General features: G+C 44.0%; 1 protein-coding gene across 2 annotated transcripts in view; it reads left to right on the top strand.

Moving 5' to 3' along the window:
• N (neurogenic locus Notch protein) overlaps positions 1–20,000 on the top strand; it is a 361,384-nt gene that overhangs the window by 288,103 nt on the left and 53,281 nt on the right. The window lies entirely within an intron of this gene.

Below are 20,000 nucleotides of genomic sequence, written 5' to 3'. Positions count from 1 at the left end.
GTGAGTGTAGAGTGGATGGTGGTGAGTGTAGAGTGGATGGTGGTGAGTGTAGAGTGGATGGTGGTGATGTAGAGTGGATGGTGGTGAGTGTAGAGTGAGTGGTGGTGATGTAGAGTGGATGGTGGTGAGTGTAGAGTGAGTGGTGGTGATGTAGAGTGGATGGTGGTGATGTAGAGTGGATGGTGGTGAGTGTAGAGTGGATGGTGGTGATGTAGAGTGGATGGTGGTGAGTGTAGAGTGGGTTGTGGTGATGTAGAGTGGATGGTGGTGAGTGTAGAGTGAGTGGTGGTGATGTAGAGTGGATGGTGGTGAGTGTAGAGTGGATGGTGGTGATGTAGAGTGGATGGTGGTGAGTGTAGAGTGAGTGGTGGTGATGTAGAGTGGATGGTGGTGAGTGTAGAGTGGATGGTGGTGATGTAGAGTGGATGGTGGTGAGTGTAGAGTGGATGGTGGTGATGTAGAGTGGATGGTGGTGAGTGTAGAGTGAGTGGTGGTGATGTAGAGTGGATGGTGGTGAGTGTAGAGTGGATGGTGGTGATGTAGAGTGGATGGTGGTGAGTGTAGAGTGGATGGTGGTGAGTGTAGAGTGAGTGGTGGTGATGTAGAGTGGATGGTGGTGAGTGTAGAGTGAGTGGTGGTGATGTAGAGTGAGTGGTGGTGATGTAGAGTGGATGGTGGTGAGTGTAGAGTGAGTGGTGGTGATGTAGAGTGGATGGTGGTGAGTGTAGAGTGGGTGGTGGTGATGTAGAATGGATGGTGGTGAGTGTAGAGTGGGTGGTGGTGATGTAGAGTGGATGGTGGTGATGTAGAGTGGATGGTGGTGAGTGTAGAGTGGGTGGTGGTGATGTAGAGTGGATGGTGGTGAGTGTAGAGTGGGTGGTGGTGATGTAGAGTGGATGGTGGTGATGTAGAGTGGATGGTGGTGAGTGTAGAGTGGGTGGTGGTGATGTAGAATGGATGGTGGTGAGTGTAGAGTGGGTGGTGGTGATGTAGAGTGGATGGTGGTGATGTAGAGTGGATGGTGGTGAGTGTAGAGTGGGTGGTGGTGATGTAGAGTGGATGGTGGTGAGTGTAGAGTGGGTGGTGGTGATGTAGAGTGGATGGTGGTGATGTAGAGTGGATGGTGGTGAGTGTAGAGTGGATGGTGGTGATGTAGAGTGGATGGTGGTGAGTGTAGAGTGAGTGGTGGTGATGTAGAGTGGATGGTGGTGAGTGTAGAGTGGGTGGTGGTGATGTAGAATGGATGGTGGTGAGTGTAGAGTGGGTGGTGGTGATGTAGAGTGGGTGGTGGTGATGTAGAGTGGATGGTGGTGAGTGTAGAGTGGATGGTGGTGATGTAGAGTGGATGGTGGTGAGTGTAGAGTGAGTGGTGGTGATGTAGAGTGGATGGTGGTGAGTGTAGAGTGGATGGTGGTGAGTGTAGAGTGGGTGGTGGTGAGTGTAGAGTGGATGGTGGTGAGTGTAGAGTGGATGGTGGTGAGTGTAGAGTGGGTGGTGGTGATGTAGAGTGGATGGTGGTGAGTGTAGAGTGAGTGGTGGTGATGTAGAGTGGATGGTGGTGAGTGTAGAGTGGATGGTGGTGAGTGTAGAGTGGATGGTGGTGAGTGTAGAGTGGGTGGTGGTGATGTAGAATGGATGGTGGTGAGTGTAGAGTGGGTGGTGGTGATGTAGAGTGGATGGTGGTGAGTGTAGAGTGAGTGGTGGTGATGTAGAGTGGATGGTGGTGAGTGTAGAGTGAGTGGTGGTGATGTAGAATGGATGGTGGTGAGTGTAGAGTGAGTGGTGGTGATGTAGAGTGGATGGTGGTGAGTGTAGAGTGAGTGGTGGTGATGTAGAGTGGATGGTGGTGAGTGTAGAGTGAGTGGTGGTGATGTAGAATGGATGGTGGTGAGTGTAGAGTGGGTGTTGGTGATGTAGAGTGGATGGTGGTGAGTGTAGAGTGAGTGGTGGTGATGTAGAGTGGATGGTGGTGAGTGTAGAGTGAGTGGTGGTGATGTAGAGTATGCATGTTAACTCAGTGGTAGCGCCCTTCACTTACAACTGACGGACCTGGGAGTCTATCTGTAGTTGATTTCAGGAAAAATATCCCCCGCTTTCCTGTTTGATGGCACCTCTGCATGACTGATCAGGAACTGACTCGAGCAACTCTTGGTTTCATTTTGAAGACAGCCAGAAGTTACCTGTAGTAGCTTCCAGAGGTCACCGCCTCCGCGGCGCTGTCACAGACCATGCCTACTGTTTGCTGGCCTGATCAATCAAACTGTAGGTGCCCGCTGTTCCCAGTCCAACGTATGCACCACATCCCTGCTGATCAAGAACTGTTTTGAGAAATTTGTAGTGCTCCCTCTTAAAGACAGGTTTGTTGGTGACCTTCCTTATGCATAAAGGGAGGGCGTTGAGATGCCGTGGTCCCTTAACACTTATTGAGTTTCTCTGTGTGGTCATCGCTTCCTCCTGCACCGTCTGCCAAGTTTTTTGGTATTATACGTAATAATTTCGGTGTACAGGTTTGGGACCATTCCCTTCAAAAATTTCCAGGTGTAGATTATGATGTATCTTTCTCGCCTATATTCTAAGGAATACAATTCTGGGGGACTTGCTCCCTCTAATTTGGGTGCTTGACTGAGTTTAAACGAATTGTGAAGGTTCTCTATATGTTTTCCAGCTCAGCCCTTAGTAAACAGCAATATTCCAGCCTGGAGAAGATGAGTGCCATGAAGCGTATCATCATTGACTTGGTATCTCTTGTTTTGAAGGTTCTGATTATCCAACCTATCATTTTTCTTGCATTTGTGATAATATTGTTATGCTCCCTTAATGTGAGATCTGACTTTATTACTCCCAGGTTTCTCACATTTGACTTTAATTCAGTCGAAAGGTTTGAGTTTGTCTTGTACTCTGGAGGCTCACTGTCTTCTGTGGATCCCGTTCTCTTGCAAGTTCTGGTATCATCTGCAAATGATGATACAGTGCTGTGGTTTATGTCCCTGTGTCACATATGAGAAAGAGAACTAGGGCGAGTACTGTGCCTTGGGGTACAGTTACTGGGTGTGTTGGTAATTTCCCTTGTATTTGAAGAATGTTAAAAATTCTTGGTCAATCTATACTTAATTATCTCTTAGTGGCTGGTGAGCACAAGCCATGATATTATATTATTGTCACCTGAGTGGCTACTTTATTGTGTACTCACAGCTCATTCTGTGAGCTGCAGCTTTTTGTGCGCTCACAGCTCATAAGTGAATTACATATAAACGAAGGTAACGTCTTGCACCAAGAGAACTAACCTTCCATCTTCCTCCTCTCTCTGACTCAACGTTCAATTGACAGCAAGCTCAGGCGGAGCTCTTGTGAACCAGGGTGAGACATAAGAACATAAGAAAGAAGGAACACTGTACCAGGCCTACTGGCCCATGCGAGGCAGGTCCAAATCGCCTACCGGCTTATGCCACTGACCCAGCCTAGTCAGGTCCAGGTCACATCTATTTAAGGGAGGAGCACGGCATCAGACCTACTAGCACAAGCTAGTCAGGTTCAATTCACACCCACTCATGTATTTATTTAACGTTTACCTTGTATGACGGTACTCGAGAGTTTGTTCCACTCATCCACAACTCTATTACCAAACCAGTGCTTTCCTATATCCTTCCTAAATCTGAATTTTTCCAACTTGAAACCATTGCTGCGAACCCTGTCTGTGTTAGATATTTTTAGCACTCTATTTACATCCCCTTTATTAGTTCCTGTTTTCCATTTATACACCTCAGTCATATTCCGCCCAATTCTACGCCTTTCGAGAGAGTGCAGATTCTGGGCCCTCAGTCTATCCTCATAGGGAAGATTTCTGATACATGGGATCAACTTTGTCATCCTCCTCAGTAAGTTTTCCAGTTCATTTATATTCATTTATATATTAAACTGCATCTGCCACTTCTCCGACCACTGCATCAGTCTGTTCAAATTATCCTGGAGTGCTCAAATGTCCTCATTAGAATGAATTGGACGGCCCATTTTGGTGTCATCAGCAAATTTACTTATGTCGCTATTTATTCCCTCATCTATGTCGTTTATGTAAATTGTGAACAACAAGGGGCCCAACACTGACCCCTGTGGAACACCGCTTGTGACGTGGTGCCACCACTGTGATTTCTCCCCGTTTATGCAAACTCTGCTGCCTATTTGTCAACCATGTCAACCTATTCCGTGTGCCTTAAGTTTCCTCAATAGCCTCTGATGTGGAACTCTATCGAAAGCCTTACTGAAGTCCATATACACAATATCATATTCATTACCATGATCTACCTCCTCAAATACCTTAGTGAAAAAAGCTAGTAAATTCGTAAGACAGGAACGCCCCTTTGTAAAGCCGTGTTGAGATTCATTAGTCAATTTATGCCTTTCAAGATGGTTTTGAATTGCCTCGGCAATTATTGATTCCATAAATTTTTCCCACTATGGAGGTAAGGCTTATTTATCTATAGTTCAAACCTAAGGACTGTCTCCTGCTTTGTAAATAGGTATTACATTTGTCATTTTCCACCTGTCTGGCACTATGCCAGTGTAGTGTTATGTTGAAAAGATTAGCCAAAGGTTTGCTAAACTCCTGTTTACATTCCTTTATAACCCTTGTAAATAGTTCATTAGGGCCTGGGGATTTGTAAGGATTTAATTTCTCTATTTGTTTGAGGACCTAACCTTTGATATACCTTTGAAGAGTTTCGAGAGTTTTACTACTCACGGAGCCCGGTCATGGGCCAGGCTCGTCTGGTGCTTGCCTGGTCAACCAGGCTGTTACTGCTGGAGGCCCGCTGCCCTACATATCCATCACAGCCTGGTTGATCTGGCACCTGGTAAAGATACTTGTCCAGTTTCCTCATGAAGACTTCTACATTTGTTCCAGCCGTGTTTCTATATCTTCTGGTAAGATGAATAGTCTGGGACCCCGAATGTTGATACAGTGTTCTCTTATTGTTCCCACTGCACCTCTGCTCCTCACTGGGTTTATTTGGCACTTCCTTCCATATCTCTCACTGCAGTATGTTGTCATGGCAGTGTGCAGATTTGGGACCAGGCCCATATCACTAGTTACTCCAATCGTGCATAGTTTATTATCGTCCAGTTCTACATAATTTATTATTTCTGGAATTTCGCTAGTATCTTCCTGAGTAAAAACTGAGAGGATGTAAGTGTTGAAAATTTCACACATTTCCTTATGACTGTCAGTGATCTGACCTGAGTTACTTTTAAGTGGGCCTATCTTGTCCCTAATCTTACTTCTGTAACACTTAAAATCACCCTTATGGGTTGGTCTTCGATTTCCTTGCGACTTTAGCCTCATACTCCCTTTTTGCTTTTCTTATTCTATTTTTTTTATTTCTCTAACAGAATATATTGATTTCTTAACTGCCCATCCCCTCTTTTGATACACCTATATATGCCTCTATTTTGACCAATGAGATGTTTTAATCTATTGTTCATCCATTTGGGATCATTTTTGTTAGATCTAGAACACTAGCTCTTACACCACCATCTTCGAATTAGACACTTTTGCAACATTTTGGAATCTTATTGTGGAAACATTTTGCCAAAAGGTGGTGTGGCTTCCCCGGGCGAAACGTTTCCACAGTATAGATTTACAAATGTTGCAATAGCATCTTAATTCTTCATCTTCACCAGTGGCGGCTCCAGGCCGGCCGACCCACTATACACAGGCGTTGTTTCTCATACGTTGGAAACCATAGGATTGTAATGCGGGGTGCGAGGATGGGCGAACGAACGAACGAACGAAAGACCCCAATGAGGTGAGCGGGGAAGACGGGACAAGCGAAGAATAGCGCTGGAGAGGCAACGTTGTGGTACGTTCAGCCTTCGCCCCGCCCCCCTTCCCCTTCTGCCCAATCTGCCCTCCCTCTCCCTCTCTCCATCACGCTCCCCTCCCTCATTCCCCACAGTCTTTCACGACGACCCTTGACCTTTGGTCAACCTCCACAGCGTCACGACCTCCACCAAGGGGTCACCAGAGCCTCTATTGCTTGCAGGGAAGACTGTACTGATTCCCGTCTGCTGGACAAACTACACTGTTGCTGCACCAGCTACACTGTTACTGCAGCAATTACACTATTGCTGCACCAACTACACTATTGTTGCACCAACAACACTATTGCTGCACCAGCTACACTGTTGTTGCAACTACACTATTGCTGCACCAACTACACTGTTGCACCAACAACACTATTGCTGCACCAGCTACACTGTTGTTGCAACAACTACACTGTTGCTGCACCAACTGCACTGTTGTTGCAGTAACTACACTTGCTACACCAACTACACTGTTGTTGCAACAACTACATTGTTGCTGCGCCAACTGCAATTTTGTTGCAACAACACATGTTCCACCAACTACACTGTTGCTACACCAACTACACTTTTGTTGCACCAACTACACTGTTGTTGCACCAACTACACTGTTGCTGCTGCAGCAGTTACACTATTGCTGCACCAGCTACACTGCTGCCGCACAACACGGTGTCCTCGTCTGCCGCACAACACAGTGGCCTCGTCTGCTGGATAATACACAGTGGCCTCGTCTGCTGGATAATACACAGTGTCCTCGTCTGCTGGACAACACAGTGTCTTTGTCTGCTGGGGAAGACACAGTGTCCTCGTCTGCTGGATAACACAGTGTCCTCGTCTGTTGCACAACACAGTGTGTTCGTCTGCTGCATTGTGGTATTAATGACCCTCGTGCAGCTGATCACTGGTGAACTAAAACTATCCAGCAACATGAATCAAGATAAGTTGTTGTCAGTATTGTGGGCAGTGTGTATTGACAATAAATTTAAAAAGAATTAATATACTTGATATTGAATAAACCATACCACGGACGGGGCTAGAACCCGCGATCAGAGAGTCTCAAAACTCCAGGTTCTATCCCCGCCCGTGGTATGGTTTGTTTGCAATCGTGTCATTACGATTTCGTGAGTCTTGATATTGAATAAGCTGTTCAGTTGTATTATTGTGAACTCCACGCGAGACAGCGCTCCCTTAAGTCTTTGAACTTAGAAAGCGAAATACATAACTCAGTCGTACGGTATGGGTGGCGCCACCAAGGAGAGTGCCCTTAGCTTCACAAGGGGCAAGCAGGGTTCTTCGCAACTGGCCACAAGGCAGTCTGCTGCTCCACCTCCTACTGGAGATGCGTAGAAATCTCGCCGCTACAGGCCTGACACACACTTCCAGACTCCTCGCTACCACAGAATTACAAAGCTATTAATCAGGATACTTGTGTTAAAGTGAACACTGCTTCCAGTTTTCTAATGTAGTTACTTAATGGAGACCTCTGAAGTTAAAGTGTTCAGTCTTTCAGTAAGGACACTTGACGTATCTCATCCCGGGCAGACGTGTCACCATAACGTGTACGACTGTCACATAGTTCCATGGAGAGCGTGCTTAAATAAACATATTCATGTTTATTAGTCCATTGCCGGACTTCGGGAGTAGAGCTGTCGAAACTTATCAGATATATGATTAGGTCAATATAGGGTCATCAAATTAATAGTTTACTACAACGATAAATTTAATGCCGTCATGAAAATGAAATTAATGATTTTTTAATATTCCTCCATTACGTATAGGTATTTTTTCAAGAGTGAAATAGAATTCAATAATATACGGTTTATCCAACACATGAATGCCGTACCAGTGTTAAGTCAGTGTTAACCTGAATGTTAACACTCACTTAGATTGACAGATTTTTACAAGAACTCATATGAAGTTATTACGTTTATCTTCCTTACAACACACTTGATATAGTGAATTGTTTTAAGTTTTGGCTACGTGTTGTAAAGCAGTTTCTCTCTCTGCCTGTCACATCATGTTTGTGCTAAAGGGGATATTGGGCTGTTGCTGGTAGGAACAGCAAGCGCCTCTGGGATTTTAAGAAATCAAAGTTGCAGTGGCACCCGGCAATGGTCGCCGGCAGTAACAGTCTGGTTGATCAGGCAAGCACCAGACAAGCCTGGCCCAGGGCCGGGCTCCGAGAGTGGGAAAACTTCAAAAGCCTTCAAAGACATTTATGAGACAAATTTTGGTAAGGACAGGTCTACTTAATTAAATCTAACCTTGAAAAGCTTAATGGAGAATGTAACGTCTTCACTTTTAAAAAATATAATTCACCGTCAACATTTCCATAATGTTTTTGAGGAATCACGAAATAACTTAAAAGGTAATTTCTTTTCCAAATGGTTAAATTGAATACATCTGCTGACTGCTAGCACGAACTTGATTAATAAGGTCATCAGCCAGGAAGGAGGCTTGGTCTGGAAACCAAGGCATTTACTGCAGGTAAACTACACATAGAGTTTATTATATATATATATATATATATATATATATATATATATATATATATATATATATATATATATATATATATATATATATATATATAATATAAACAAGTTAAGAAAGCCTAGGGAACGAAATGATTTGTCAGTTAAAAACAGAGAGATAAAACACCTCAATTACTGGGAGCGCTTGAAGTTCCTGAACCTGTACTCCCTGGAATGCAGGCGGGAGAGATACATGATTATATACACCTGGAAAATCCTAGAGGGACTAGTACCAAACTTGCACACGAAAACCACTCACTACGAAAGAAAATAACTCGGCAGATGATGCAACATCCCCAATGCAAAGCAGGGGTGTCACTAGCACGTTAAGAGACAAAATAAGTGTCATAGGCCCAAGACTGTTCAACTGCCTCCCAGCATACATAAGGGGGATTACCAATAGACCCCTGGCTGTCTGCAAGCAGGCACTGAACAAGCACCTAAAGTCGGTAACTGACAAGTTGGGCTATGACTCGTACGTTGGATTGGGTGCAGCCAGCCAGCCTGGTTGATCAGGCCCTGATCCACCATGAGGCCTAGTCACAGACCGGGCCACGGGGTAAACTCCAGAGTAGGGGAGTTAGTAAATTGGGAGCTGGGGGTATTGGGTAGATGCCGGGAATATTTTGAGGAACTTTTAAATGTCGATGAAGAAAGGGAGGCGGTAATTTCATGCACTGGCTAGGGAGGTATACCATTTTTTAGGAGTGAAGAAGAGCAGGATGTGAGTGTGGGGAAGGTGCGTGAGGCCTAGAATGAAAGGGGGTAAAGCAGCTTGAACTGACGGGATCATGGCAGAAATGTTAAAAGCAAGGTGGGATATAGTGTTAGAGTGATTGGCGTTTTTGTTTAGTAAATGTATGAAAGAGGGGAAAGTACCTAGGGATTGGCAGAGAGCATGTATAGTTCCTTTATATAAAGGGCAGAGGACAAAAGAGATTGTAAAAATTATAGGGGAATAAGTTTACTGAGTATGCCAGGAAAAGTGTACGGTAGGGTTATTATTGAAAGAATTAGAGGTAAGACAGAGAGAGGGAGTGCAGATGACCAAGAAGGTTTTAGAGTGTGTAGGGGATGTGTAGAGCAAGTGTTTACATTGAAGCATATACGTGAACAACATTTAGATTAAGGTAGGGAAGTTTTCATTGCATTTATGGATTTAGAAAAGGCATGTGATAGAGTGGATAGGGGAGCAATGTGGCAGATGTTGCAAGCACGAATATGGAATAGGTAGTTAGTTACTAAATGCTGTAAAGAGTTTTTATGAGGATAGTGAGGCTCAGATTAGGGTGTGTAGGAGAGAGGGATATTACTTCCCGGTAAAATTAAGTCTTAGACAGGGATGTGTAATGTCACCATGGTTGTTCAGTCTATAGATATAGATAGGGGTTGTAAAAGAAGTAAATGCTAGGGTGTTGGGGAGAGGGGTGGGATTATTTATGGGGAATCAAATACAAAATGGGAATTGACACAGTTACTTTTTTGCTGATGATACTGTGCTTATGGGAGATTCTAAAGAAATGTTGCAAAGGTTAGTGGACGAGTTTGGGAGGGTATGTAAAGGTAGAAAGTTGCAAGTGAACATAGATAAGAGTAAGGTGATGAGGGTATCAAATGATTTAGATAAAGAAAAATTGGATATCACATTGGAGAGAGGGAGTATGGAAGAAGTGAATGTTTTCAGATATTTGGGAGTTGACTTGTCAACGGATGGGTTTATGAAGGATGAGTTTAAGCACAGAATTGATGAAGGAAAAGGGTGAGTGGTGTGTTGAGGTATATGTGGAGACAAAAAACGTTATCCATGGAGGCAAAGAAGGGAATGTATGAAAGTATAGTGATACCAATATTCTTATATGGGTGTGAAGCTTGGGTTGTAAATGCTGCAGCGAGGAGGTGGTTGGAGGCAGTGGAGATGTCCTGTTTAAGGGCAATGTGTGGTGTAAATATGCAGAGAATTAGGAGTGTGGAAATTATGAGAAGGTGTGGAGTTAATAGAAGTATTAGTCAGAGGGCTGAAGAGGGGTTGTTGAGGTGGTTTAGTCATTTAGAGAGAATGGATCAAAGTAGAATGACATGGAGAGCGTATAAATCTGAAGGGGAAGGATGGCGGGGTAGGGGTCGTCCTCGAAAAGGTTGGAGGGAGAGGTAAAGGAGGTTTTGTGGGCAAGGGGCTTGGACTTCCAGCAAGCATGCGTGAGCGTGTTAGATAGGAGTGAAAGGAGACAAATGGTTTTTGGGACCTGACGAGCTGTTGGAGTGTGAACAGGATATTTAGTGAAGGGATTCAGGGAAACTGGTTATTTTTATATAGCCGGACTTGAGTCCTGGGAATGGGTTACCTGGAGGTTATTCCAGGGATCAAGGCCCCCGCGGCCCGGTCCATGACCGGGCCTCCCGGTGGATCTGGGCCTGATCAACCAGGCTGTTGCTGCTGGCCGCATGCAGTCCAGCGTGCGAGCCACAGCCCGGCTGATCCGGCACTGACTTTAGGTATCTGTCCAGCTCTCTCTTGAAGGCAGCCAGGGGTTTATTGGTGGTTCCCCTAATGCTTGATGGGAGGCTGTTGAACAGTCTTGGGCCCCAGACACTTATGGTGTTTTCTCTTAGTGTACCAATGGCGCCCCTACTTTTAATTGGGGACATTTTGCATCGCCTGCCCAGTCTTTTACTTTCGTAGGGAGTGAGTTCTGTGTGCACATTTGGGACCATTCCTTCCAGGATTTTCCAAGTGTAGATTATGATATATCTCTCCCTCCTGCGTTCCAATGAGTACAAGTCAAGTGCTTCCAAGCGTTCCCAGTAGTTAAGGTGCTCGACAGAACTTATACGTGCAGTAAAGGATCTCTGTACACTCTAGGTCTGCAATTTCACCTGCTTTGAATGGAGATGTTAATGTACAGCAGTACTCCAGCCTAGAGAGAACAAGTGATTTGAAAAGGATCATCATTGGCTTGGCATCTCTCGTTTTGAACGTTCTCATTATCCATCCTATCATTTTCTTTGCACTTGTGATCGTGGCACTGTTATGATCCTTGAAAGTGAGATCCTCAGACATTACTACTCCCAGGTCCCTTACATTATTTTTTCCGCTCTATTGTATGGCCAGAGTTTGTAGTATACTCTGTTCTAGTCATTATCTCCTCCAGTTTTCCATAACGGAGTAGTTGGAATTTGTCCTCATTGAACATCATATTGTTTTCCGTTGCCCATTGGAAAACTTTGTTTATATCTTCTTGGAGGTTAACCGCGTCCTCAGCAGATGACAGCCTCATGCAGATCCTAGTATCATCCGCAAAGGATGATACGGTGCTGTGGTGTATATCTCTGTCTATGTCTGATATGAGGATGAGGAATAAGATGGGGGCGAGTACTGTGCCTTGTGGAACAGAGCTCTTCACTATGGCAGCCTGCGATTTAACTCTGTTGACCACTGCTCATTGTGTTCGATGTGTTAGGAAGTTGAAGATCCATCTCCCCACTTTGCCAGTTATTCCTTTAGCACGTATTTTGTGCGCCACTACGCCATGATCGCATTTGTCAAATGCTTTTGCAAAGTCCATGGGAAGTACAATGTTTGCACTTTAAAGGAGGGGTTTAGGATATTGGCAGTTTGGAGGGATATGTTATATATCTTAATATATGCTTCTAAACTGTTGTATCTGGGCGCCTCTGCAAAAACAGTGATTATGTGTGAGTGAGATGAAAGTGTTGAATGATGAAAGTATTTTCTTTTTGGGGATTTTCTTTCTTTTTGGGTCACCCTGCCTCGGTGGGACACACACACACACACACACACACACACACACACACACACACACACACACACACACACACACACACACACACACACACACACACACACACACACACATCTGTACACCGTGTACGTTAGGCCCATATTGGAGTATGCGGCACCAGTTTGGAACCCACACCTAGCCAATTAAAATTAGGGGCGCCATTGGTACACTAAGGGAAAACACCATAAGTGTCCGGGGCCCAAGACTGTTCAACAGCCTCCCATCAAGCAGCGGAATTGCCAATAAACACCTGGCTGCCTTCAAGAAAGAGCTGGACAGATACCTAAGTCAGTGACAGATCAGCCGGGCTGTGGCTCGTATATCATGTGGGAGTTCGATACGTGGATTAGGGTAGAAATACTCACGTAGGCTGTTATTACGTATAATCGTAGATATGTGGAGAGAACCCGCAGCCGTTACCTGTCTCCTTGGTTACACTCGTCAAACTGACTAGGCGGCTGGCCAGTACCCCGTAGTGGGTGTTTTGAAATAGTGTCAGCTCAGCACAATATGGAGACCGTGACTCAAGACGGTTGGTCGTTTGAGTCAACGGACGGTTACTGGTAACTGGTTACTACTGAGACTGGTAACTGGTTACTACTACTGAGAGCTCGGCGACGCTAACGTATGTCATCCCGACATACAACTAATACAAACTAGAGATGGCAGGTATACGGCTTGGGCTGATTCTATACAATGTCAAAGTACACAACATGAAACATTATAGATACATAAGTAGAACATTGGAATGAAAGCTTACGTAACTGAAACTGTAATGTAATACAAGGTATACTATAGTACAACTTAAAACTCAACAAATGAACAACGAACTCAACATTGAGATTACAAGTGATAAAAACAAAAATTTTGATCGATCGATCTGTATTCATGTGATCTACGGATTCTGAGGAAGGAATATATACAAAGAAAGAGTGTTTAACAGAAAGGCAGATTCGGTGCACGCAAATCTAGACTGTTAACTCTCAGAATGCGGAGAGAACATGAACACAAAAAAAAATTCTTGAATACTGATAAGTTGATACTGTAATTATTCATCTATACAGGTTATTTACATTTAACCCCAACTCTGCTAGGGTGTGATTGACATATGCAGAATGGGTGTCCTCTCTGGGAGGATCAAATTCTGTAGCATTGGCTAACTCATGCTGTATTTGAGGCAAATCTGAATTGGAAGTTACAAATGATACTTGAGGATTTCTCAATACCTGTCGTGTACGTAGGGAATAACGACATTCAGGTTGATCTTCTGACTGAGTATCAGAGGAAGAGAGTACAGGATCAGGAGGATATTCAGAGTCTGTCACATTAGTCTGGGTTGGAACATCATTATCATCACATACTAACTTCATATGATCCAAATGCGATTCTTTATACTGACCAGTACTAATCTCTCTAACCTTATACTTATTTCCAGTGATATGTTCAACTACTCGATAAGGACCAACAAACCTTTGATCAAGCTTTGGCATAGCAGACGTTTTGTTAAAATTAGTCAGCATAACTCTCGAACCTACTTTGATTTTGGATGGCTTTGATCGAGTGTTTGCGACTCTTGTGAATTCAGCTGTTGATTTATGAAGTGTTTCACGGATTCTTCTAAAAACACTTTGAGCTAAGCTGGTACGAGTTGCTACGAAATCATCAGGGTTGTAATTTGGTTTCGGATTAGAATATAACAACTCATAAGGCAAACGTTTATCTACACCATACAATGCATAATGTGGAGTGTCACCTATAGAAACATTGTAAGCAGAATTTATAGCACACTGCACATCAGGTATAACTTCATCCCAAGTTTCACTATTGGGATTGATAGTGACTCTCAATACATCAAGTACTTTCTTATTGGTTCGTTCCGCTAACCCATTGCTGGCAGGATGATGAGGAACAATGGTGGATTTAGAGATCTTGTACAAGGTACACAAATTTTCAAGAATTTCATTACAGAATTCACCTCCATTATCTGTTACTAGGGACTTAGGGGTGGTATGCCTGCAGATAATGCGTTCTTTAAACGCTTTAGCTACTGTCTCGGCAGTCTTATCTGCAATAGGAACTAACTCACAATATCTGGTGAAATGGTCTACCATAACACACAGATGTTTGTTACCTTGGAGGGAACATCGGAAATTAGTTAACAAATCTAGCGCAACTCTTTCCCAAGGTTCGCTAGTAGTTGGATACACTTGGATTGGATTAGGACCATTAGCATTGCCTTTATGTTGCATGCAGACACTACATTTCCTAACATACTCAGAAATATCAGTTGCCATACGAGGCCAAAAGTATTTCAATCTGGCTTGTTTTACTGAACGATCCATACCAGGGTGTGCAACACCTGGTACATCGTGAACTAGCTGTAAGGCTACATTCACTAGTGACTGTGGAATTACTAACTGGTATACTCTTCTGCTAGGAGTACCCAGCTCGGCTGTTCGATACAGTAATTCTTGGTTCATGAGAAAGTCACTGATGGGAGCTGGTGGCTTCACAGTCAGAATAAGATCTTCCTGGAGCAGGAATCGAATCACCAGAACACAAGGGATCGGTTCTTTCTTACTGGAGGAATGAACAAACTCGGTGGAGTGGATGACTCCCCCCGGTTGAAAAAAATTAACGCTATAACACGCAATATGAGCAAGGGAGAACGAATCTACTATCTCAAACTGCAAGCACAGGAGAAAAGAAATGAACATGGTGAACAATGCTGATATTCAATGAGTCGCACACAGTGACATGAGGTATCAGCAATAAAGAAACTACACTTACAAACTTTAACAACGTGGAAGTTACTCGAGAAATAACTTCTTACAATGCACTGATTACTGTCAACTAGGATGGGATCACAATCTGAAACACAAGGGACAACAACAACACTCAAGTGAGCACACTAACCACAGAAACGTCTTTCTGCACGGCTTGTGGCATCAGCAAGAGATGGCATAACTCGTTGCAAGTAAAGTTCTTCTCAAAGCGTCCCCTGGGAAGGAACGAATACTTGAACAAGTCGCCATCGCAAGGATAGTCGCACTATCCTGCGTGCATGATATTGTGGCTGGAGTCCAGACAGGAGTGACAGTATTACTAGTGCCTGACCGCTCGGCTACGTTAATAAGGAATTCACGGATCTATAGGAACTTAATCTGAACTTCACATTTCGCAGCACTTTAACAAATCTCAGATACAAGACTTAAGAAATCGTAATGACACGATTGCAAATAAACCATACCCCCGGCCGGGATTGAACCCGCGGTCATAGAGTCTCAAAACTCCAGCCCGTCGCGCTAGCCACTAGACCAGCTAGCCACAATAAGATTCATCCAACTAGGTATATTTCTACACCATAGGAAAGTTAGCACAGGCACCTCTGTGACCACAAATGCAAGTTTTTACAGACGAATCTCCAGCTAGCGTGGCCGTGACGAACTCTAGCTCAAGTCCCTTCACTGCCGTCAACATGACTTAAGAAATCGTAATGACACGATTGCAAATAAACCATACCCCCGGCCGGGATTGAACCCGCGGTCATAGAGTCTCAAAACTCCAGCCCGTCGCGCTAGCCACTAGACCAGCTAGCCACAATAAGATTCATCCAACTAGGTATATTTCTACACCATAGGAAAGTTAGCACAGGCACCTCTGTGACCACAAATGCAAGTTTTTACAGACGAATCTCCAGCTAGCGTGGCCGTGACGAACTCTAGCTCAAGTCCCTTCACTGCCGTCAACATGACTTAAGAAATCGTAATGACACGATTGCAAATAAACCATACCCCCGGCCGTCATGTTGACGGCAGTGAAGGGACTTGAGCTAGAGTTCGTCACGGCCACGCTAGCTGGAGATTCGTCTGTAAAAACTTGCATTTGTGGTCACAGAGGTGCCTGTGCTAACTTTCCTATGGTGTAGAAATATACCTAGTTGGATGAATCTTATTGTGGCTAGCTGGTCTAGTGGCTAGCGCGACGGGCTGGAGTTTTGAGACTCTATGACCGCGGGTTCAATCCCGGCCGGGGGTATGGTTTATTTGCAATCGTGTCATTACGATTTCTTAAGTCATGTTGACGGCAGTGAAGGGACTTGAGCTAGAGTTCGTCACGGCCACGCTAGCTGGAGATTCGTCTGTAAAAACTTGCATTTGTGGTCACAGAGGTGCCTGTGCTAACTTTCCTATGGTGTAGAAATATACCTAGTTGGATGAATCTTATTGTGGCTAGCTGGTCTAGTGGCTAGCGCGACGGGCTGGAGTTTTGAGACTCTATGACCGCGGGTTCAATCCCGGCCGGGGGTATGGCTCAGATACAAGCTGTGAGAACAAACACATTGCTCAAAGGCTAGGTATTGTCTTTCAGTCAGTAAGGGAATGTTGGTACTGTGGACTGAATCATATTGACTTTGACTGGCATGATACACTAAGTGAACATTCAAAAGTGACTGGGACATGATCTCAGGGAACTTACTCAAGGACATAAGGCAAAAATAATGAACAATATAAATGATATAAAATTCTAGAATTGAAATGAAAAGATATACAACTAATTCTGCAGAAATAATGTCTAAATACACTGCAAGAGGAAGGAAAACTCAATTTAAAGGACTATTGACCAAGAGAAAAAAAAATTTACATTGAAATATACAAGTAAAAATATTACTGGAGACTGAATTAAATGCAAAATGAGCTGTCTTTACTCTTGCTAATAAAAAATTAATTAATTAAATTTTAAAATCAATGTGAAAGTGTAAAATAAAATTATTAAATTGTTAACTGGGAAATTTTAAATATTTTCTAAGAATGCATAGACAAAATTAAATTATAAATCATAAAAATAGCAATAAAAGAAAATAATTCACTGCAGAACAGTTCAACAAAATAATTCACTTCAGAACAAGTGCAACAAAATAAAGTATAGAAATAATCACTGCAGTAATAAAATGTCACTGGGAAAACTCAGGTAAAATAATGAATTAAAATATGAAGACCAAAAAAAAATAACCTGATTGAACACTTTAACTCTTAATTGTAAATTAGACAAAACAATTTACTCAAACAGAGTAAGAAAAACACTTTACGTTAAAAGTAATTGAAATTGCATCAAGAGTGAATTTGTTCAAGAATTATAAAAAATAAAACACAGGAACAAAACAGGGAATATAACACTTACAGTGACGGAGCACCCAACAGTATTAATTTATTCTTACAACAAATTCCTGCTGTGACTGATACAACAAAATCTTGCTGTGACTGATACGACAAAATCTTGCTGTGACTGATACAACAAAAATCTTGCTGTGACTGATACGACAAAAATTTTGCTGGCAAAAATAATGGTACACAGTCTGCGAAAAAATATTAGAGGAATGAGACACTGCTGGCATACGAAAAAAAAAAAAGACACACATAGAAATAAATGGAAAATTTGGTATACTGGGGTGAATATCACTGCATGAAATACAATGATATACTGAGAATACAACGCTGAAAGAATACAATAAAAAAAAAATGAATCACTTCACACAGAGTGACTGACTGGTACACTACACAATAATACTTACTACAGACGAGTAGCAAAATGAAAAACACAAGATAAAATAATATAAGATAAGTGAAAACACTGAAAAATATTGGAAAAAATACTGAGTTAAAGAAATACTGCGTTTACACTGAAAAACACAAGGTTTAGAGTACACAAGCAAATTTACTATAAATGTCGCACACACGCAAATGTCTTTAAATGCAAGAAAAATTGTTTCAAGAAAATTATCACTGAAGTCGGGAGTAGAAGACGGACGGTGAGTACTGGTGGGGGGGCGGGTGTCTGGTGTCCCGCGCGGTGATGGCGTCACCTACATTCACTGTTGTCGTGAAGAAATGTGCGTTCTAGACGAACTCACATAACTGGCTTTATCTCGTTGGCACCAGCTACAATCTCTTGACCAATTATGTGAGCCAAAACAGTACTAGGACCCGGTACAAGGGTGCAAACAACCACAAGTATATGGGTGGATGGCTGGTGGTGGTGGGAGAGTGGTGGGTATGACTCTCGCTGGGGTACTGCCGCGCACCCCGGGTGGTGGGAGAGAGAGTGGTGGGGGGGGACGCTGGGGGTCTGCCGCGCACCCCACTCACCCACGAAGATGGCTAACAACCCACTCTATGCCACAGGAATGGTAAAAAAAAACCACTCTTAGCATCCAACAGGGAGCACAGCGATATAGACAATACCTCAGAGGAGCTTGGCTTACTTCTTACTGCGTGGCTTACTTCTCTCTCTCAGCTGGGTTAGAAGCTGGGTTGGCTGACTGGCTTACCCCACGAGAATGGATGACTGGAAGACGTGTAACGATGCACAAAGCACGGAGGAGCAGTTGGATGACAGGAGACAGGCTGGATGATAGGCTGACTGGCGTTCACTTCCACAGTCTGGCTTACTGACTGGCTTAATTGCAAAATCCGGGTCAACCCCTCGGAGATTGAAGCAATTAGCACACAAACTAAGCCAGGAAGCTTGAAACGGCTGCAACAGGCTTGCAGGCAGTAGGTAGTGAGTGAGGGTATAAGCTGCTGGCTCGAGGTGGTGCGCGAGGGTATAGCTGGTGGCTGGAGACTCACCTTTGACCCTGCCGGCTACTCACAACAGTCTTCAAACGCCTTGAATTACCCTTAAAAACGTAAATCCACGCTCCACACCGCTGCACACCATTTATCATGTGGGAGTTCGATACGTGGATTAGGGTAGAAATACTCACGTAGGCTGTTATTACGTATAATCGTAGATATGTGGAGAGAACCCGCAGCCGTTACCTGTCTCCTTGGTTACACTCGTCAAACTGACTAGGCGGCTGGCCAGTACCCCGTAGTGGGTGTTTTGAAATAGTGTCAGCTCAGCACAATATGGAGACCGTGACTCAAGACGGTTGGTCGTTTGAGTCAACGGACGGTTACTGGTAACTGGTTACTACTGAGACTGGTAACTGGTTACTACTACTGAGACGTACGTTGGACTGCGTGCGGTCAGCAGTAACAGCCTGGTTGATCAGGCCCTGATCCACCGGGAGGCCTGGTCATGGACCAGGCCGCGGGGGCGTTGATCCCCGGAATAACCTCCAGGTAAGCACGTAAAGAAACTAGAGAAAGTGCAAAGGTTTGCAACAAGAATAGTCCCTGAGCTAAGGGGTATGCCGTACGAGGAGAGGTTAAGGGAAATCGACCTGACGACACTGGAGGACAGGAGAGATAGGGGGGACATGATAACGACATACAAAATACTGAGAGGAATTGACAAGGAGGACAAAGACAGGATGTTCCAGAGATGGGCCACAGCAACAAGGGGACACAGTTGGAAGTTGAAGACACAGATGAATCACAGGGATGTTAGGAAGTATTTCTTCAGCCACAGAGTAGTCAGGAAGTGGAATAGTTTGGGAAGCGATGTAGTGGAGGCAGGATCCATACATAGCTTTAAGCAGAGGTACGATAAAGCTCATGGTTCAGGGAGAGTGACCTAGTAGCGACCAGTGAAGAGGCGGGGCCAGGAGCTTGGACTCGACCCCTGCAACCTCAGCTAGGTGAGTACAACTAGGTGAGTACACACACACACACACACACATACATACACACACACACACACACACACACACACACACACACACACACACACACACACACACACACACACACACATACATACACACACACACACACACACACACACACACATACACACACACACACACACACACACACACACACACACACACACACACACACACACACACATACACACACGCACACAC

The sequence above is a fragment of the Cherax quadricarinatus genome, chromosome 8, assembly GCF_038502225.1.
Source record: "Cherax quadricarinatus isolate ZL_2023a chromosome 8, ASM3850222v1, whole genome shotgun sequence".
Taxonomy (NCBI): Eukaryota; Metazoa; Arthropoda; class Malacostraca; order Decapoda; family Parastacidae; genus Cherax; species Cherax quadricarinatus.
The sequence above is the reverse complement of the archived record's forward strand: the minus strand, read 5'-3'. Positions and strand labels throughout refer to the sequence as shown.